The sequence below is a fragment of the Bombina bombina genome, chromosome 1 (genome assembly GCF_027579735.1).
Source record: "Bombina bombina isolate aBomBom1 chromosome 1, aBomBom1.pri, whole genome shotgun sequence".
Classification (NCBI taxonomy): Eukaryota; Metazoa; Chordata; class Amphibia; order Anura; family Bombinatoridae; genus Bombina; species Bombina bombina.
In genome coordinates this window covers 1,177,928,089-1,177,951,029 of record NC_069499.1, presented here as the reverse complement: position 1 = coordinate 1,177,951,029, position 22,941 = coordinate 1,177,928,089, and the positions used below count along the sequence as shown (strand labels likewise).

The 22,941-nt window shown below is 43.6% G+C and overlaps 1 protein-coding gene across 1 annotated transcript in view; it reads right to left on the bottom strand.

The window, feature by feature from the left end:
• The window catches only part of LOC128663856 (serine/threonine-protein kinase tousled-like 2), an 894,029-nt gene that overhangs the window by 301,687 nt on the left and 569,401 nt on the right, over positions 1-22,941 (bottom strand). The gene's annotated exons all lie outside the window — the stretch shown is intronic.

Sequence of the window (22,941 nt, the reverse complement as noted above, 5' to 3'; positions counted from 1 at the left end):
ATAAGAACTTACCTGATAAATTCATTTCTCTCATGGTGGCAAGAGTCCATGAGTTAGTGACTTATGGGATATACATTCCTACCAGGAGGGGGCAAAGTTTCCCAAACCTCAAATGCCTATAAATACACCTCCCATCTCACTCATACCTCAGTTTAACGTATAGCCAAGTTAGTGAGGTGTAAAAGCATAAAAGAGAGGAACAGGATAAATAAAGTGCTTTATATAAAAAAAAAAAATCATAACTCCCCAAAAATTGGGTGGGTCTCATGGACTCTTGCCACCATAAAAGAAATGAATCAGGTAAGTTCTTACATAAATGTTTTCTTTCATATAGGTGGCAAGAGTCCATGAGCTAGTGACGTATGGGATAAAATACCCAAGATGTGGAAGTCCACGAGTCACTAGAGAGGGATAAAATAAAAACAGCTATTTCCGCTAAGAAATGAAATACAAAAAAATAAAGTTTTCTTAAAAATTCAAAAACTTAAATCATAGGCACTAGAATCAAACTGAGAAAGCTGCCTGAAGAACCTTGTAAATGTATGCAAAAAAAGACCAAGAGGCTGCATTGCAGATTTGATCAACTGAAGCTTCATTCTTGAAAGCCCAAGATGTGGCAACTGATCTTGTAGAATAAGCTGTAATTCTCTGAGGCGGAGACTGCCCTGCCTCCAAATAAGCTTTGTGAATCAGAAGTTTCAACTAAGATGCCAAAGAAATATCAGAGGCTTTCTGACCTTTTCTGGAACCAGAAAAAATAACACATAGACTAGAAGTCTTTCTGAAACATTAAGTAGCCTCAACATATTTCAAAGCTCTTACCTCATCCAAAGAATGTAAAGACCTTTCAAGAGTATTCTTGGAATTAGGACACAAGGAGGGAACAATAATTTCCCTATTGATGTTATTAGAATTCACAACTTTCGGCAAAAATTTAAACAAAGTTGATGGAAAAGATAAAAGAGAAGAGAGAGCAAACAATTCAGAAACTCTTCTAGCAAAAGAGATAGCCAAGAGAAATAACACTTGCCAAGAAAGTAGTTTAATGTCCAAAGAATGCATAGGCTCAAAAGGAGGAGGCCTGCAAAGTCTTAATACCAAATTTAGACTCCAAGGAGGAGATATAGATTTAATAACAGGTTTGATAAGAGTCAAATCCTGTACGAAACAGTGAACATTAGGAAGATTAGCAATCTTTCTGTGAAATAAAACAGAAAGAGCAGAGATTTGTCCTTTCAAAGTATTGGCAGACAAACCTTTATCCAAACCATCCTGAAGAAACTGTAGAATCCTAGGAATTCTAAAAGAATGCCAAGAATAATCATAAGTGGAAACCCATGCAATATAGGTTTTCAAAACCTTGTGATATATTTTCCTTTAAACAGGCTTACAAGCATGTACCAGTGTTAATCACAGAGTCAGAAACCTCTATGACTAAGCATTCAATTTCCATGCCTTTAAATTTATGGAATAACGGGCATTGAGACACAAGGTCTGGTCTTAGAGGATGTGACCAATGTTGGCAACTGGACAAGGTCCGCATACCAGAACCTGTGAGGCCATGCTGGTGCTATCAGAAACACATAAGATTGTTCCATTATGAGCTTTGAGATCACTCCCAATGGTGAAAAAAAAAAAATGTAAGCAGGTTGGTAAAATCATTGAACTGCTAGAGCATTCATCAATTCCACCTGAGGATCCCTGGACCTGGAGAGGTATCTGGGAAGTTTCTTGTTTAGACGAGAGGCCATCAGATCTATGGCTGGAAGACCCCACATCTGCACAATCTGATAGAACACATCTGGATGGAAAAACCACTCCCCGGATGTAGAATCTGACGGCTGAGATTATCCGCTATCAAATTGTCTACACCTAGTATATGAATCGCAGTGATTAGACAAGAGATGGATTCAGCCCAAGAAAGTATTAGAGACACTTCTTTCATTGCTAGGGGACTGCAAATCCCCCCTTGATGATTGACTGAAAATAGCACAGAGATCAAATATTGATTGGTAACCTCGCCTCTCAAGGATTCCAAACTACTTGAGCTGTCAGAGATCCCCAGACAGCTCCCCAACCTGTGAGACTTGCATCTGTTGGGATCACAGTCTAGGTAGTACAAAAAAGGAGGTAGGACAAAAAAAAAGGAGGCCCCTTGAACAATAAGATGATGGTTTAACCACCAAGTCAGAGAGAGTTGAGTGTTGGGATTTAAAGGGACAGTCAACACAAAAATAGTTGTAACATATCTATAAAGTTCAGGATTCAGGCAAACAGAACTTTTCGATGCTGCAAAAGTCTAGAATTATTTCTTCACCGTTTAGTGTTCCCTGGTCAAATTCACTAACAAAATACCCTCAGTTTGCCTGAATCTTTAAGGAACAAATATTCTGAAAAATTAATTTTAGCAATAGTGCAATAAAAACTCTTACAATACATAAGAGCAATGTCTTTTTGTATTTTATGTTTAAAATATCTCCTGCTCACAATAATTATTAGAACGCAGACTAGTAATGAGCGTTCTCACTGTTCTCTGTGAGAGCCGGTACTTGCGCCACAGGTTCTCCATTAAACCACTTAAATATTATGTAACTAAAGGTTCACTTAGAAACCATAATAATAAAATGTTATATTATGTTTCATAAAACAAATTTATTGGTCCCCAGCTGCTGTGCGCCTATAATCCTGTGAAAAAGTGCCCAGAGTACAATAGGCGCATTGCGCAAAAAACTGGTTACGAGTAACTTAGAACAATTACAGGAACACAGGATTTTAATGATGTCACAGATGACAAAAAAGGGGAGGAGCTACACTGACATTTTAAAACGGCAGCAGGGGGAAAAGTAAGTGATTTAACTTGAAAAGTGATTATCTTTAAAAACTGGCATATATCTAAAAAAAAAACGATCTAGGGCAACTTTATAGATATACGTTACAACTATTTTTGTGTCGACTGTCCCTTTAAGTATATCAATTGTGATATTGGAGTATAATCCCTGCACCATTGGTGCAACATGCAAAGCTGTTGAGGTCTCATATGAAAACAAGCAAAAAGGATTGTGTCTGATGCTGCAATCATGAGACCTAAAACTTCCATGCACATAGCCACTGAACGAAATGATAAAAGACTGAAGATTTAGACAAGCTGAAACCAATCTCAAACGTCTCTGTTCTGTAAGAAATCCTGTACACTGAATCTTTCTGGAAACCTAAAAAGATGACCTTTGTCTGAGAAATCAAGAAACTCTTTGGTAAATTGATCCTCAAAACATGTCTTAATTGTCACAATTGTTTTGTGTGAGATTCTCTAAATTTAAAGATCGAGTTAGTACCAATATATCGTCCAAATAAAGAAACCCTGCAATATCCTGCTCTCTGATTACAGATAGAAGGGCACCTAAAACTATTAAGAATATTCTTGGCGCCATTGCAAGGCCAAATCGAAGAGCGACAAATTGGTAATGCTTGTTTAGAAAAGAGAATCTCAGAAATTGATAGTGATCTGGAAGAATCAGAATGTGAAGGCAAGCGTCCTGTAAGTCTATTGTGTGACCTTGCAGAACAAAAGGCAGAATAGTCATAGTCACCATCTTGAAAGTTGGGACTTAAGGGAAGGAGTGGTTTTCTGTTCTCTATTCTGAAGAAAGGAACGAAAACGATTGGGAGCTTTAAATTTACCCTTAGATTTATTGTCTTGGGGCAGAAAAACTCCCTTAACCCCAGTAACAGTGGAGATAATAGAATTCAATTTTGAACCAAAAACAAAATGTATGCTTACATGATAAACTTATTTATTTCCGGATATGGTGAGTCACGTTGTCATCAATTACTGTTGGGAATATCACTCCTGGCCAGCATGAGGCGGCAGAGAGCACAACAGTATCACTTCCCTTCCCACAAACCCCAGTCATTCGACCAAAGGTAATGGAAAAAGGAGTAACACAAAAATGTAGAGGTGCCTGAGATTTAGTAAAAAAAAAAAAAAAAAAAGAAGGTCTACATATAAAGGGGCTCTAGCTGAATGAGCCGTGATCATCTGAGGAGGCTTATGTCCTGCTGTCTCATAGGCCAAGCGAATCAAACTCAACCAAAAAGACAAAGAAGTAGAAGAGGCCCTCTGCCCCTTGCGCTTTCCGGTATACACCACAAAAAGAGATGTAGACTGTCTAAAATCCTTTGTAGCCTGAAGATAGAAATTCAAGGCACGAACGACATCCAGATTATGAAGTAACCTCTTCTTAGAAGACGAAGGGTTAGGACACAAAGAAGGAACAATTATTTCCTGATTGATGTTACGGTTAGACACCACCTTGGGAAGAAACCCCAAACCAGTGCAAAGAACAGCCTTATCCGCATAAAAAAAAAACAGGTAAGGAGGCTAGAATTGCAAGGCAGCGAGCTCAGATACTCTGCATGCCGATGCAATAGCCAACAGAAAGAGAACCTTCCAGGACAAAATCTTAATGTCAATGGAATGCATAGGCTCAAATGGAACCCTCTGCAATACCTTAAGGACCAAGTTTAAGCTGCATGGAGGAGCAGACTGCCTAAAGACAGGACTGATTCTAGACAGAGCCTGAACGAAAAACTGAATGTCAGGAAGCTCAGCGAGTCTCCTGTGCAACAACACTGATAATGCAGAAATCTGTACCTTTAAGGAACTAGCGGCAAAACCCCTCTCCAAACTCTCCAAAAGAAAGGACAGAATCCTGGATACCTTCCCCTTGTGCCAAGGATATCCATGCTTCTCAAATCAGGACAAGTCCTCCACACCTTATGGTAGATGCGACGAGTGACTGGCTTCCTTGCCTGAACTAGAGTGTCAATCACACTTTCAGAAAAACCTCTCTTGGCTAAGACTAAGCGTTCAATCTCCATGCAGTCAGCCTCAGAGAAATGAGATTTTGATGCTGAAATGGACCCTGTTCCAGCAGATCACTGTGACAGAGTAATCTCTATAGCGGAGAGGATGACATCCCACCAGATCCGCAAACCAATTCATCTTCGGCCACGATGGAGCAATCAGGATGGCCGAAGCTCGCTCCTGTTTGATGTGTGCCACTACACAAGGTAGAAGTGGTAACAGTGGAGAAATGTAAGCTAGGCTGAATACCCAAGGCACCACTAAGGCATCTATCAGCTCTGCCTGGAGATCCCTCAATTACAACCTGTATCGGGGTAGCTTGCAGTTGAGTCTGGACGCCATGAGATCTCTCTCTGGCGTTCCCCATCTGAGACAAATCTCCGCAAACACTTCGGGGTGAAGAGACAATTCCCCTGGATGGATGGATTGCCTGCTGAGAAAGTCCGCTTCCCAGTTGTCCACACCTGGAATGTAGATCGCTGAAAGCAAGAAGCTGTGGAACTCCGCCCACTCCAATATCCGAGACACCTCCCTCATTGCTAGGGAGCTCCTTGTACCCCCCTGATGGTTAATGTAAGCCACAGAGGTAATGTTGTCGGTCTGGAACCTGATGAAGCCGAACGACCCCAGAGGAGGCCATGCCCTCAGAGCATTGTAAATTGCTTAAAGTTGTAGAATATTTATCAGAAGGAGAGACTCCTCCCGGGTCCATTTTCCTTGTGCCATCCTGGCACCCCAAACAGCTCCCCATCCTGCGAGACTCGCGTCCGTGGTCACAATCTCCCAGGGCGGTCTCAAGAAGGATGTCCCCAGGGACAGATGCTCCAGACGGATCCACCAAGAGAGGGAGTCCCTGCTCCGAGCATCCATGGATATCCGCTGTGATAGATCTGAATGATCGCCGTTCCACTGTCTCAACATGCACAATTGAAGAGGTCTGAAATGGAACCTGGCAAAAGGGATGACGTCTATGCTGGAGACCATGAACCCGATCATCTCCATACACTGAGCCACCAAAGGGCTTGAGGAGGACTGAAGGGCAAGACAGGAGGACGCAATCTTCCTGCGTCAATCTGTGAGAAATATTTTCATGGATATAGAGTATATTATCGTGCCCAGGAACTCCACCCTGTTGCTAGGAACCAGGGAACTCTTTCCTGAGTTGATCTTCCAACCGTGAGATTGGAGCAAGAAAAGAAGAGTGATCGAATGATCCTCTGCGAGGCTGAACGAAGTGCCTGGACTAGGATGTCATCCAAATAGGGCACCACAGCAATGCCCCTGGATCTGGCCACTGCAAGTAGCACCCCCAGAACCTTCGTGAAGATTCTCGGGCTGTCGCCAGACCAAAACGAAGGGCCACAAACTGGAAGTGTTGGTCCAGAAACGCAAATCTTAGGAACTTGAAGTGGTCCCTGTGAATTGGAACATGAAGGCAAGCATCCTTCAAGTCTCTTGTCGTCATGAACTGCCCCTCTTGAACTAGGGGCAGAATCGATCTAATCGTTTCCATTTTGAACGATGGAAGAGACAGAAACTTGTTTAAACACTTTAGGTCCAGAATCGGACGGAACGTGCCCTCCTCCTCTGGAACCACAAAAAGATTTGAATAGTATCCTAGATTCCTTTCTACTTGGGGTACTGGTACGATAACACCTACAGTGGAGAGATCCCTCAAACATTCTAGAGAGGCCTCTCTCTTTCCCGGTCTTGAAGACAGGTTTGACAGGAGAAATCTACCCCTGGGCAGATGGGACCTGAATCCTATCCTGTAACCCTGGGCGACAACCTCAAGAACCCAAGGGTCCTAAATGTCCTGCAACCAGGCTTCGGAGAAGAGAGACAATCTACCCCCTACTTGGTCCGGAGACCAGTTGGGGGCCTCCCCTTCATGCTGATTTTGTCTCGGCAGGCTTCTTGTTCTGCTTGGACGTGTTCCAAGACTGAGCAGGCTTCCAAGTTTCCTTGGATTGATCCGCTTTCACGGTGGGCTGCTGGCGCTGGGCCTTGTCCGTACGAAAGGGACGAAAAGTAGATACTTTAAGCTTAGCCTTCTTATCCTGAGGTAGGAAAGGTCCCTTGCCTCCCGTAACCATGGATATGATGGAACTCTGAGAAACTTGTTTAAGACACTTGAGATCTAAAATGGGTCTGAAAGTTCCCTCTTTTTTGGGAACCACGAAAAGATTTGAGCAGAACCCCTGCCCCTGTTCAAGTTTTGGAACGGGGCAAATTACTCCCATGGTAGAGAGGTCTTTTACACAGCGTAAGAACGCCTCTCTTTTTATCTGGTCTACAGATAATCTTGAAAGATGAAACCTCCCTCTTGGGAGAAAATCCTTGAATTCCAGTTGATACCAGTGGGTCACAATTTCCAGTGCCCAAGGGTCCTGAACATCTCTTGCCCAAGCCTGAGCAAAGAAAGAAAGTCTGCCCCCTACTAAATCCGGTCCCGGATCGGGGGCCGCCCCTTCATGCTGTCTTGGTAGCAGCAGCGAGCTTCTTGGATTGTTTACCTTTATTCCAAGCCTGGTTGGGTCTAGAGACTGACTTGGATTGAGCAAAATTCCCCTCCTGCTTTGTGGAGGAAGAGGAAGCAGAGGGTCCTCCTTTAAAGTTTCGAAAGGAACGAAAATTATTTTGTTTACCCCTCATCTTAACCGACTTATTCTGAGGTAGGGCATGACCTTTACCTCCAGTAATGTCAGAAATGATTTCCTTCAATTCAGGCCCGAATAGGGTCTTACCATTAAAAGAAATAGCTAAAAGCTTAGATTTTGATGACACATCAGCAGACCAAGATTTGAGCCATAACACTCTACGCGCTAAAATGGCAAATCCTGCATTTTTCGCCGCTAATTTAGCAATTTGAAAAGCGGCATCAGTAATAAAAGAATTAGCTATCTTGAGAGCCTTAATTCTTTTCAAAATGTCATCTAATGGAGTCTCAGCCTTCAGAGACTCTTCTAGAGCATCAAACCAAAAAGCTGCTGCAGTAGTAACTGGAACAATGCAAGCCGTAGGTTGTAAAAGAAAACCCTGATGAATAGATAATTTCTTTAGAAGACCCTCTAATTTTTTATCCATAGGGTCTTTGAAAGCACCACTGTCCTCAATAGGTATAGTTGTACATTTAGCCAGGGTAGATATAGCTCCCTCCACCTTAGGGACCGTTTGCCAAGAGTCCCGAATGGTGTCCGATATGGGAAACATTTTCTTAATCAAAATATGCTTTTTACAATGTAAGGCCCTTCCAGTACAAGAGGTACACAATGTAAGAGGGGGTTCCACAATGGCTTCTAAACACATAGAGCAATGTGTTTCCTCAATGTCAGACACGTTGAACAGACTAGTAATAACCACAATAGTCGTTAAACACTAAAGGTATTTATAGTCGCAAATATGTTAAATTTGACAAAAATAACCCCTGCACCTCAGCTGTGGCGCCTACCTGCCCCCAGGGTACTGCAAAATGACTCGACAATGATCCGGTTAATAGAACACCAGTCTAGGCTCAACCGGAGCTAATGCCTGCAGCCTTCTCAGCCAGAGTAAAGTGCTTGTCTGAGCGCGTGAAAATGAGCTCCGCCCATCATGGACGATGATCGCATAGGACTGAACAACCTCATGGTGAAGCGGTTTAGAGTATAAGCCATGTGGATTTGTTTAACCCCTAAGTACACACAAAATATGGCCAAACTGTTTATTTGAACAATAAAAACCGTTAATGCCTCTCCCAGTGTCTCTTTATAATGCTGTTAAGCCCATTATAAATGCTTGGCCCAATATGTCAATAAAATAAATTAAGCACAGGTTTCGCAGTAATACCCTTTGTTTCACAAGTCTACTGCTTACCCCTTCCCTTGCAGGGAAATGTCAGACAGTTCTGATATACCAAGTCTCCTCAGAAATAAAGGGCTGCACATACCTCAATGCTGCTTGTAGCATGAAACCATTCTCCACACTGAAGATGTCTTTTGTATTACCTTCAGAAGCTCTGTGGGAACCAACATGGATCTTAGTTACATCTGCTAAGATCATCAACTTCAGGGCAGAAATATTCCACCATATTCCCATGAGGAAAATAGTACTCACCGGTACCATTTAAAATAAATAACTTCTTGATTGAAGAAACTAAAACTAACACTTCACTTTACCTCTTCCTAGTACAAACACAGGCAAAGAGAATGACTGGGGGTGGAGGGAAGGGATGAGCTATATATACAGCTCTGCTGTGGTGCTCTTTGCCACTTCCTGTTTACAGGAGGATAATATCCCACAAGTAGCATATCAACAAGCAGTTGATGTAGCATATCTAGATTTCAGCAAAGCATTTGACACCGTCCCACACAATAAACTTATTCACAAACTATATCTCCTTGGTCTAGATTCAAAAATTGTGAACTGGGTGGAATGCTGGCTTAAGGACAGAAAACAAAGTGTCTTAGTAAATGGAGTTCATTCAGCAGAGGGGGCTGTTACTAGTGGTGTTCCTCAGGGGTCAGTTCTGGGGCCTGTTTTGTTTAACATATTTATCTGCGATATCAGCAAAGGGCTACAGGGGAAAGTATGTCTCTTTGCAGATGATACAAAAATTTGCAACAGAGTGGATGTTCCAGGGGGGGTAGACAAAATGAGAAGTGATATACAACAATTGGAGGATTGGACAAACGACTGGGATCTAAAGTTTAACACAGCAAAGTGTAAAATAATGCATTTAGGGAAGAAAAATCCAAATGTTAATTACAGACTCAATGACACTTTACTGACTGTTACAGACGAGGAACAGGACTTGGGAATTATTATTTCAGATGATTTAAAACTTAGTAAACAATGTAGTAATGCAGCGAGTAAGGCTAGCAGAATGCTTGGATGTATTGGTAGAGGTATTTGCAGCAGAAATAATAAGGTTCTTATGCCACTTTATAGATCATTAGTTAGGCCTCATCTTGAGTATTGTGTGCAGTTCTGGAGGCCATATCTTCAGAAGGATATTAACAAACTTGAATCTGTGCAAAGGAGGGCTACCAAAATGGTACATGGTCTAAAAAATAAAACTTACCAGGATAGGCTCAATGACCTAAATCTGTATAGCTTGGAGGAGAGAAGGGAAAGAGGTGATATGATAGCAACTTTCAAGTACATTAAAGTAAAACTGAGGCTGTGGGTATTTTACATAAAATGGAAAATTCAAGAACAAGGGGTCATGAGCTCAAGCTAAAGGGTAGTAGATTCAGGAGTAATTTGAGGAAGCACTTCTTTACAGAAAGAGTGATTGATTTATGGAATAAACTTCCTCAAGAGGTAGTAGCAACAAACACTGTGGGGGACTTTAAAAATGCATGGGACAAGCATAGGGCTATCCTACGAACTAGATAAGTTTATACTGTTAGGCAAGGTCGGGCAGACTTGCTGGGCCTATGGCTCTTATCTGCCGTCAATATCTATGTTTAAGTAAGGATGAAATCCGTGGACTTGTCGTATCTTGTAGAAGAAGTGTACCTAAATAAAGCCTAATGGATACTTCTATTATAGCTGCATAACGTGATTATCAACATTCCATGAGACTAACATACTTAGCATCCTAATTTATAAATAAATAACTAGCTCCAAAAAAAACCTGTATGTTTCACAGACTCTACCAAACTTGACAAATATTTAGCCACAAATAAAGTCGCTAAAAAAAGAGCACTGCATTACTGACTTAAGGCATGTATACAAACAATATATAATTTTAGTTAAAAAGTGCCCAATCCATAGCTGAGAGTTTCTTATATAATAACACATATATTATGCTTACCAGATAATTTCCTTTACTTCTGTATGAGGAGAGTCCACGGTTTCATTCCTTACTTGTGGGAAATACAGAACCTGGACAACAGGAGGCGGCAAAGACACCCCAGCCAAAGGCCTAAATACCTCCCCCCACTTCCTTCATATCTCAGTCATTCTGCCAAGGGAACAAGGAACAGGAGGAGAAATATCAGGGTATAAAGGGTGCCAGAAGAAATGAACAAAAATTTATGTCTGCCCAAAAGATTAAACGGGCGGGGGCCATGGACTCTCCTCATACAGAAGGAAAGGAAATTATCTGGTAAGCATAATTTATGTTTTCCTTCTTAATATGAGGAGAGTCAACAGCTTCATTCCTTACTTGTGAGAAACATATACCCAAGCTCTAGACGACACTGAATGAAAACATGAGGGTAAAAAGAGAGGCAGACCCTATTCTGAGGGCACCACAGTCTGCAAAACCTCTCTCCCAAAAGCAGCTTCAGCCGAAGCAAAAACGTCAAACTAGTAAAATTTTGAAAAAGGTACGTAAGGAGGACCAGGTAGCCGCCCTACAAATCTGCTCCATAGAGGCCTCATTCTTAAAGGCCCAAGAGGAAGTCACAGCTCTAGTTGAATGAGCCTTAATCCTCTGAGGGGGCTTACGTCCCGTTGTCTCATATGCCAAGCGAAAAATACTCCTCAACCAAAAAGATAAGGCCTTATGCCCTCTACGCTTCACAGAATAGACAACAAACAAAGCTTGAAGATAGAACTTCAAAGACCGAACCACATCCAAATGATGAAGTAACCGTTCCTTCGAAGGAGGAGGATTAGGACACAAAGAAGGAACCACTATCTCCTGATTGATGTTGCGATCAGAAAAGACCTTAGAAAGAAAACCTAACCAAGTACGAAGAACAGTCTTAACATGAAAAACTAGGTAAGGAGGCTCACATTGTAAGACAGCCATCTCAGAGACACTGTGCGCCGAAGCAATAGCCAGTAGAAAAAGAACCTTCCAAGACAGTAATTTAATGTCAACCACATGCATAGGCTCAAACGGAGCGCTCTGCAAAACTTTAAGAACTAAATTTAAACTCCAAGGAGGAGCGGAAGATCTAAACACAGGTCTGAGTCTAGCCAGGGCCTGAACAAAAGACTGATCATCAGGAAGCTCAGCGAGCCACTTGTGCAATAAAATAGATAGCGCCGAAATCTGTCCCTTTATGGAACTAGCAGAAAGGCCCTAGAAACCTTGACCTTAGGCCAGGGGAATCCTCGCTCTTCACACCAGAATAAGTAGGTCCTCCACACCTTATGATAGATGCGACGAGTGACCGGCTTTCGAGCTTGAATGAGAGTATCAATCACTCTCTCAGAAAAACCTCTCTTGGCTAGGACTAAGCTTTCAAATCACCACGCAGTCAGCCTAAGAGAATAAAGATTTTGATGAACAAAAGGACCCTGTACCAACAGATCCCTATGACAAGGTAAACTCCATGGAGGAGATGAAGACATCCCCACCAGGTCCGCGAACCACATCCTTCTAGGCCACGATGGAGCAATTAGTATTGCTGAAGCTTGCTCCTGCTTGATGCGGGCCACTACACGAGGGAGAACAAGTGTTAACGGTGGAAAAATGTTAACTGGATTGAACCGCGACCCGTACCTGGGTAGCTTGGAATTGAGCAGGGACGCCATGAGATCTATCTCCGGCATCCCCCATCTGTTGCAAATCTCCACAAACCTCAGCATGGAAAGACCATTCCCCCAGATGAAACGATTTGTTTGTTGAGGAAATAATCTTCCCAGTTGTCTACACCCAGAATGTGGATCACTGACAGCAAGCAGTTGTGGGCGTCCGCCCATTCCAGAATCCAAGATACTTCCCTCATTGCTAGGGAGCTCCTCGTTCCCCCCTGATGGTTGATGTAAGTCACCAAGGTTATGTTGTCTGATTGGAATCTGTTAAACTGGGATGAACCCAGAAGAGGCCAAGCCTTCAGAGCACTGACGATCGCTCAAAGTTCAAAGATGTTGATCGGGAGAGATTCCACTCAAGCCAACTGGCCATGTGCCTTCCTGGCACCCCAAACCGCTCCCAATCCTGATAGACTTGCGTCCGTAGTCACAATCTCCCAGGATGGTCTCAAGAAGGGTGTCCCTTGGGACAGGTGATCTGGACAGAGTCACCAAGAGAGTGATTCGCTTGACCGGTTGTCCCGTTCCACTGACTCAGCATGCACAGCTGAATAGGTCTGAGATGGAATCTGGCGAAAGGAATGTCGTCTATACTGGACACCATGAGCCCAATTACCTCCATACATCGGGCCACAGAGGGCCTTAAGGAGGTCTGTAGGGCAAGACAATTGGAAGTTAGCTTGTAACGTCTCTGGTCTGTAAGAAAACATAATTTATGCTTACCTGATAAATTTATTTCTCTTGTAGTGTGTTCAGTCCACGGGTCATCCATTACTTATGGGATATATTCTCCTTCCCAACAGGAAGTTGCAAGAGGATCACCCAAGCAGAGCTGCTATATAGCTCCTCCCCTCACATGTCATATCCAGTCATTCGACCGAAACAAGACGAGAAAGGAGAAACTATAAGGTGCAGTGGTGACTGGAGTTATAATTTTAAAATTTAGAACCTGCCTGAAAAAGACAGGGCGGGCCGTGGACTGAACACACTACAAGAGAAATAAATTTATCAGGTAAGCATAAATTATGTTTTCTCTTGTTAAGTGTGTTCAGTCCACGGGTCATCCATTACTTATGTGATACCAATACCAAAGCTAAGTACAAGGATGATGGGAGGGACAAGGCAGGAACATTAAACAGAAGGAACCACTGCCTGTAGAACCTTTCTCCCAAAACCAGCCTCCGAAGAAGCGAAAGTGTCAAATTTGTAAAATTTGGAAAAAGTATGAAGTGAAGACCAAGTTGCAGCCTTGCAAATCTGTTCAACAGAGGCCTCATTCTTAAAGGCCCAGGTGGAAGCCACAGCTCTGGTGGAATGAGCTGTAATTCTTTCAGGAGGCTGCTGTCCAGCAGTCTCATAGGCTAAACGTATTATGCTACGAAGCCAAAAAGAGAGAGAGGTAGCCGAAGCCTTTTGACCTCTCCTCCGTCCAGAGTAAACGACAAACAGAGAAGAAGTTTGTCTAAAATCTTTAGTTGCCTGTAAGTAGAACTTCAGAGCACGGACCAGGTCTAGATTATGCAAGAGACGTTCCTTCTTTGAAGAAGGATTAGGACATAATGATGGAACAACAATCTCTTGATTGATATTCCTGTTAGAAACAACCTTAGGTAAAAACCCAGGTTTAGTACGCAGAACTACCTTGTCTGAATGAAAGATCAGATAAGGAGAATCACAATGTAAGGCAGATAACTCAGAGACTCTTCGAGCCGAGGAAATAGCCATCAAAAACAAAACTTTCCAAGATAAAAGCTTAATATCAATGGAATGAAGGGGTTCAAACGGAACACCCTGAAGAACTTTAAGAACCAAGTTTAAGCTCCACGGAGGAGCAACAGCTTTAAACACAGGCTTAATTCTAGCCAAAGCCTGACAAAAGGCCTGGGCGTCTGGATGCTCTGCCAGACGTTTGTGTAAAAGAATGGACAGAGCTGAAATCTGTCCCTTTAGCGAACTAACGGATAAACCCTTTTCTAAACCCTCTTGTAGAAAAGCTAATATCCTAGGAATCCTAACCTTACTCCATGAGTAACTCTTGGATTCGCACCAATATAAATATTTACGCCATATCTTATGGTAAATTTTTCTTGTCACAGGTTTCCGAGCCTGTATTAATGTATCAATAACCGAATCCGAAAACCCACGCTTTGATAGAATCAAGCGTTCAATTTCCAGGCAGTCAGCCTCAGAGAAATTAGGTTTGGATGGTTGAAAGGACCCTGAATTAGAAGGTCCTGCCTCAGAGGAAGAGACCATGGTGGACAGGACGACATGTCCACTAGGTCTGCATACCAGGTCCTGCGTGGCCACGCAGGCGCTATCAGAATTACCGATGCCCTCTCCTGTTTGATCCTGGCAATCAGCCGAGGTAGCAACGGAAATGGTGGAAACACATAAGCTATGTTGAAAACCCAAGGGGCTGCTAATGCATCTACCAGCACCGCTCCCGGGTCCCTGGACCTGGATCCGTAACAAGGAAGCTTCGCGTTATGGCGAGATGCCATGAGATCCAGATCCGGTTTGCCCCAACGACGAATCAGTTGAGCAAATACCTCCGGGTGAAGTTCCCACTCTCCCGGATGAAAAGTCTGGCGACTTAGGAAATCCGCCTCCCAGTTCTCTACGCCTGGGATGTGAATCGCTGACAGGTGGCAAGAGCGAGACTCTGCCCAGCGAATTATCTTCGAGACTTCCAACATCGCTAGGGAACTCCTGGTTCCCCCTTGATGATTGATGTAAGCCACAGTCGTGATATTGTCCGACTGAAATCTGATGAACCTCAGCTTCGCTAACTGAGGCCAAGCTAGAAGAGCATTGAATATTGCTCTTAATTCTAGAATTTTTATTGGGAGGAGTTTCTCCTCCTGAGTCCACAATCCCTGAGCCTTCAGGGAATTCCAGACTGCTCCCCAGCCTAGAAGGCTGGCATCCGTTGTTACAATCGTCCAATCTGGCCTGCGAAAGGTCATTCCTTTGGACAGATGAACCGGTGACAACCACCAGAGAAGCGAATCTCTGGTCTCCTGGTCCAGATTTAGCAAAGGGGACAGATCTGAGTAATCCCCGTTCCATTGACTGAGCATGCATAGTTGCAGCGGTCTGAGATGCAGGCGCGCAAATGGCACTATGTCCATTGCCGCGACCATTAAGCCGATTACCTCCATGCACTGAGCTACTGATGGGCTTGGAACGGAATGAAGGACACGGCAAGCATTGAGAATCTTTGATAACCTGGACTCCGTCAGGTAAATCTTCATCTCTACAGAATCTATAAGAGTCCCTAGAAAAGGAACCCTTGTGAGTGGTAACAGAGAACTCTTTTCCACATTCACTTTCCACCCATGCGACCTCAGAAATGCTAGAACTATCTCAGTATGAGACTTTGCATTCTGAAAACTTGACGCTTGTATCAGAATGTCATCTAGGTACGGAGCCACCGCTATGCCTCGTGGTCTTAGTACCGCCAGAAGTGAGCCCAGAACCTTCGTAAAAATTCTCGGGGCCGTGGCTAACCCGAAGGGAAGAGCCACAAACTGGTAATGCCTGTCTAGAAAGGCAAACCTCAGGTACCGATAATGATCTTTGTGAATTGGTATGTGAAGGAAAGCATCCTTTAAGTCCACCGTGGTCATATATTGACCCTCTTGGATCATAGGTAGGATGGTTCGAATGGTTTCCATCTTGAACGATGGTACCCTTAGGAATTTGTTTAAGATCTTTAAGTCCAAGATTGGTCTGAAGGTTCCCTCTTTTTTGGGAACCACAAATAGATTTGAGTAAAATCCTTGTCCCTCTTCCGATCACGGAACTGAGTGGATCACCCCCATGATTAAGAGGTCTTGTACACATTGTAGAAATGCCTCTCTCTTTACTAGGTTTGTCGATAACCTCGAAAGATGGAACCTCCCTTGTGGAGGAGAGGTTTTGAAATCCAGAAGGTATCCCTGAGATATAATCTTTAACATCCAGGGATCCTGCACATCTCTTGCCCAAGCCTGGGCAAAGAGAGAAAGTCTGCCCCCCACTAAATCCGTCTCTGGATAGGGGGCCCTGACTTCATGCTGTCTTAGGGGCGGGAGTAGGCTTTCTGGCCTGCTTGCCCTTGTTCCATGACTGGTTGCCTTTCCAACCTTGTCTGTAACGAGCAGTAGTTCCTTCCTGTTTTGGAGCGGAGGAAGTCGATGCTGCTCCTGCCTTGAAGTTACGAAAGGCACGAAAATTAGACTGTTTGGCCTTTGGTTTGGCCCTGTCCTGAGGAAGGGCGTGGCCCTTACCTCCCGTAAGGTCAGCAATAATTTCCTTCAAGCCGGGCCCGAATAAGGTCTTCCCTTTGAAAGGAATGTTAAGTAGTTTAGACTTGGAAGTTACATCCGCTGACCAGGATTTAAGCCAGAGCGCTCTGCGCGCCTGTATGGCGAATCCGGAATTTTTAGCCGTAAGTTTGGTTAGATGTACTACGGCATCTGAAACAAACGCATTAGCTTGCTTAAGGGTTCTAACTTTGCTCAAGGCCTCATCCAACGGCTCTGTGCGAATCGCCTCTTCCAGAGACTAAAACCAGAATGCCGCTGCAGCCGTGACAGGCGCAATGCATGCAAGAGGCTGCAATATAAAACCCTGTTGAACAAACATTTTCTTAAGTTAACCCTCTAATTTTTTATCCATTGGATCTGAGAAAGCACAGCTATCCTCCACTGGAATAGTGGTACGCTTGGCTAACGTAGAAACTGCTCCCTCCACCTTAGGGACCGTCTGCCATAAGTCTCGTGTGGTGGCGTCTATAGGGAACATTTTTCTAAATATCGGGGGAGGGGAAAAAGGCACACCGGGTCTATCCCACTCCTTACTTATAATTTCAGTAAGTCTTTTTGGTATAGGAAAAACGTCAGTACACACCGGTACCGCATAGTATCTATCCAACCTACACAATTTCTCTGGAATTGCCACCGTGTCGCAATCATTCAGAGCCGCTAATACCTCCCCTAGTAACACACGGAGGTTCTCAAGCTTAAATTTAAAATTTGAAATTTCTGAATCCGGTCTCCCCGGATCAGAACCGTCACCGACAGAATGAAGCTCACCGTCCTCATGTTCTGCAAATTGTGACGCAGTATCAGACATGGCTCTTGTGTCATCAGCGCGCTCTGTCCTTAACCCAGAGCTATCGCGTTTGCCCCTTAATTCGGGCATATTATATAATACTTCTTTCATAACATTAGCCATATCATGTAAAGTGATTTGTAAGGGCCTAGATGTACTAGGTGTCTCAATCCTCCGAGCGGGAGACGCAGGTACTGACACGTGAGGAGAGTTAGGCGGCATAACTTCCCCCTCATTGTCTGGTGATAGCTTCTTTATCGGTACAGATTGACTTTTATTCAAAGCAATATCAATACAATTGGTACACATCGCTCTATTGGGCTCCACATTGGCTTTTGAACATGATGAACAAACAGTTTCCTCTGAATCAGACATGTTTAAAACAGACTTAGCAATGAAACTAACAAGCTTGGAAATCACTTTCAATAAGTTTACAAGCAATATAAAAAACGCTGCAGCGCTTCAAAAATACAGATATAATTAAACAATTCTTAACAAGAAGTGTATTATTAGCAGAGGATTGCACCCATTAGCAAAAGGATGATTAACCCCTCAATACCCAAAACGGATAAAACAGATATCAATTAAGATTTAACGCTTTTAATCACAGTCGGCACACTGTCACAGATCTGCTGTGACTGCTTACCTCCCTCACAAATGAAATTTGCAGACCCCTGAGCTCTCTAGAGACGTCCTGGATCAAGGAGGAAGAAGCAGAAAGACGGTGCAATCATTTTAACTGCGCAACAAGGCGCTAAAACAAGGGCCCTCCCACTCCAATCACAACAGTGGGAGCCCTGATATAACGGTTTCCATGCAGAAAAATATGTTAGCCATGTGGAAAAAAATCATGCCCAAAGCGATTTATCACCAAAGTACCTCACAAAAACGAATAACATGCCAGTAAACAATTTATTAAAAAACAAAATTTTCAATGTCATGCAAAGCTATCACTAAGCCTGCTACCAGTCGCTACCACTGCAGAGAAGGCTTAAGTATTATTTCAGTGTTAACAGTATTTTCTCAGTCAAATTCTAGTCCCTAGAATATAACTCGACTGCGCATACATTTATCAGCCTGATACCAGTTTCTACTACTGCATTTAAGGCTGTACTTACATCATATGGTAACAGCAGTATTTTCTTAGTCAATTCCATTCCCAGAAAATAAAATACTGCACATACCTCATTTGCGGAGGACCCCGCATGCTATTCCCAGTTTCTGAAGTTACCCCACTCCTCAGAATGTCGAGAACAGCCAGTGGATCTTAGTTACGCCTGCTAAGATCATAGATAAAAAACGCAGGCAGTCTCTTCTTCCAAATACTGCCTGAGATAGAAAAACAGCACACTCCGGTGCCATTTAAAATAACAAACTTTTGATTGAAGAATAGTTAAGTAAAAACTCCAGCTCCTCTCGCGACCTCCTTCTTTGTTGAGGGTTGCAAGAGAATGACTGGGTATGACATGTGAGGGGAGGAGCTATATAGCAGCTCTGCTTGGGTGATCCTCTTGCAACTTCCTGTTGGGAAGGAGAATATATCCCATAAGTAATGGATGACCCGTGGACTGAACACACTTAACAAGAGAAATATCCTCATGGATATGGAGTCTATTATAGTACACAGTAATTCCACCCTGGTACTGGGAACAAGAGAACTCTTTTATAAGTTTATCTTCCATCCATGAGATCGAAGAAGAAAAATAAGAGCTCTTAAATGGTCCTCTGCCAGCCGACAGGATGGTGCATGAACCAGGATGTCGTCTAAGTATGGCGCTACTGCTATCCCTCTGGATCTCACCACTGTGAGCAGAGCCCCCAGAACCTTCGTAAAGACTCTTGGGGCAGTAGGCTAGACCAAAAGGAAGTGCAACAAACTGGAAGTGCTGGACCAGGAACCCGCATCTTAGGAACTTTAAGTGTTCCTTGTGGATTGGAATGTGAAGGTAAGCATCCTTTGAAACCTATCCTGTATCCCTGAGCGATGACCTCCAGGACCCAAGGGTCTTGCACGTCCCCCAGCCAAGCCTCCAAAAAGAGAGATAGCCTGCCCCTACACAATCCAGAGACGGATCGGAGGCTGCCCCTTCATGCCGACTGACTCGGCGGACTTCTTGTTCTGCTTGGATTTATTCCAAGACTGAATCGGTTTCCAAGTTCCCTTGGACCCTTCAGGCTTCGGAGGAGGGCTACTGGCGTTGGGATTTATCCGAATGAAAGGAACGCAATTAGAACCTTATCCTTTAGGTTTGTTCTTATCCTGCGGTAAAAAGGCATGCCTCCAGTGACCGTGGATATTATTGAGGCCAGGCCTGGACCAAAAAGAATCTTTCCCTTAAATGGAAGGATATACCGTAGCCGCCTCACAATATATACAGGTATTAGACTTAGGTAAATTGGGAGTACCCTTTAAAGTATCCGAGTACTCCATAGCTTGCGCTTGTAAGACGAACTATAGAAAAAGATAAATGGCACCTTAATACCCCCAATGGCTGGGGCACTTACCACCTCCTATGACCCAGGCCCCAAACCGCTTTGTCTCCGGTAAACCGCACGGTCTGGAAAGTGGAAATCAGTGTGACCACACCCGGTCACCTGGTGCGCCATGCAGGACCACCCCTGCTACAGGAAAAAGCGTGCCAAACCTAACAGGCTGCACAGCTCCCCAAAACTAAAGTAAAACCTGTACGTTTCAACATCTGCCTGAACCTCATCTCACATGTCGCAGCATAAAACATAATTAAATTAAATTATGCGATAATCCCCCCTGTTCAATAATCCCCTTCTGGAGATATTAACCCTTGATTCCATATAGATAAAAGGAGTCACACTGTGACCCTATCATCTTGCGTTATATGTGTACAAAAAAAAAAATGAAACTATCTTACCGGAATCTCTGCCGTGGAACAGACACACAGCCTCTCAAGTTTGATAGTCTTGTAGCATCACTCCTTACATGGACTTAAGTGATAGAAGCAGGCAGTGAAACTCGTCAACACTGATTGCTTAGGAGCTGTTAATACGAGTCTGGATCGGTTCACAGAAAGACTCTCCCTGCATCTCCAGACCCTAATATTCGTCAATGCTCTCACTGAGAGGTTGACAAGACTACTTAAAACTCCAGCCCCATTCCGAAGGGTACTACCCTCCATAAGGAACTACTCCGTATCTTCTGACACTTCTCTGCCAACTTCCTGTGATGAAAGGCAAAGAATGACTGGGATATGAGGGAAAAGGGGGAGGTATTTAGACCTTTGGCTGGGGTGTCTTTGCCTTCTCCTGGTGGCTAGGTTCCGTGGACTCTCCTCATATTAAGGAGGAAAAGTATATACTTACCGTGTAAGACACCCATCCACATAAAGCAGACAGCCAAACCAGTACTGAAACATATCAGCAGAGGTAATGGTACAAGAGTATATTGTCAATCTATAAAGGGAGGCAGCAAATTAATCCCTGCGACCGAGCCTTATGAATAGATTTCCCATAGGTCGAAAACATGGTATCATCAGGCAATACTCCCTTCATATCCCTCAAACACTGCACTTAGAGAGGAACTGGGCGTCAATATGCTTATTAGTGCCTTTCACAGAAGAAATCAAGCACATCATGCTTCACCACCTCCTAAGGAGGCAAAGTTTGTAAAACTGAGGTATGAGTGAGGTAGGAAGTGGATTTATATGCATTTGAGGTTTGGGAAACTTTGCCCCCTCCTGGTAGGAGTGTATATCCTATATGTCACTAGTTCATGGACTCTTGCCACGTATATGAAAGAAAAATGCTTCTAGTAAAAAACAGAATTTATGTTTACCTGATAAATTACTTTCTCCAACGGTGTGTCCGGTCCACGGCGTCATCCTTACTTGTGGGATATTCTCTTCCCCAACAGGAAATGGCAAAGAGCCCAGCAAAGCTGGTCACATGATCCCTCCTAGGCTCCGCCTACCCCAGTCATTCGACCGACGTAAAGGAGGAATATTTGCATAGGAGAAACCATATGTTACCGTGGTGACTGTAGTTAAAGAAAATAAATTATCAGACCTGATTAAAAAAACCAGGGCGGGCCGTGGACCGGACACACCGTTGGAGAAAGTAATTTATCAGGTAAACATAAATTCTGTTTTCTCCAACATAGGTGTGTCCGGTCCACGGCGTCATCCTTACTTGTGGGAACCAATACCAAAGCTTTAGGACACGGATGAAGGGAGGGAGCAAATCAGGTCACCTAAATGGAAGGCACCACGGCTTGCAAAACCTTTCTCCCAAAAATAGCCTCAGAAGAAGCAAAAGTATCTGATCAACAGAAGCCTCGTTCTTGAAGGCCCATGTGGAAGCCACAGCCCTAGTGGAGTGAGCTGTGATTCTTTCAGGAGGCTGCCGTCCGGCAGTCTCATAAGCCAATCGGATAATGCTTTTAATCCAGAAGGAGAGAGAGGTAGAAGTTGCTTTTTGACCTCTCCGTTTACCAGAATAAACAACAAACAAAGCCAAAGTTTGTCTGAAAACCTTAGTAGCTGCTAAGTAAAATTTGAGAGCACGAACTACATCCAAGTTGTGTAACAAACGTTCCTTCTTTGAAACTGGATTAGGACACAAAGAAGGCACAACTATCTCCTGGTTAATGTCTTTGTTAGAAACAACTTTTGGAAGAAAACCAGGTTTAGTACGCAAAACCACCTTATCTGCATGGAACACCAGATAAGGAGAAGAACACTGCAGAGCAGATAATTCTGAAACTCTTCTAGCAGAAGAAATTGCAACCAAAAACAAAACTTTCCAAGATAATAACTTAATATCAACGGAATGTAAGGGTTCAAACGGAACCCCCTGAAGAACTGAAAGAACTAGGTTGAGACTCCAAGGAGGAGTCAAAATTTTGTAAACAGGCTTGATTCTAACCAGAGCCTGAACAAAGGCTAGAACATCTGGCACAGCTGCCAGCTTTTTGTGAAGTAACACAGACAAGGCAGAAATCTGTCCCATCAAGGAACTTGCAGATAATCCTTTTTCCAATCCTTCTCGAAGGAAGGATAGACTCTTAGGAATCTTAACCTTGTCCCAAGGGAATCCTGCAGATTCACACCAACAGATATACCAAATTATGTGGTAATTTTCTGGTTACAGGCTTTCAGGCCTGAACAAGAGTATTAATAACAGAATCTGAGAACCCTCGCTTTGATAAGATCAAGCGTTCAATCTCCAAGCAGTCAGCTGGAGTGGGTCGAACGGACCTAGAACAAGAAGGTCTCGTCTCAAAGGTAGCTTCCATGGTGGAGCCGATGACATATTCACCAGATCTGTATACCAAGTCCTGCGTGGCCACGCAGGAGCTATCAAAATCACCGACGCCCTCTCCTGATTGATCCTGGCTACCAGCCTGGGGATGAGAGGAAACGGCGGGAACACATAAGCTAGTTTGAAGGTCCAAGGTGCTACTAGTGCATCCACTAGAGCCGCCTTGGGATCCCTGGATCTGTACCCGTAGTAAGGAACTCTGAAGTTCT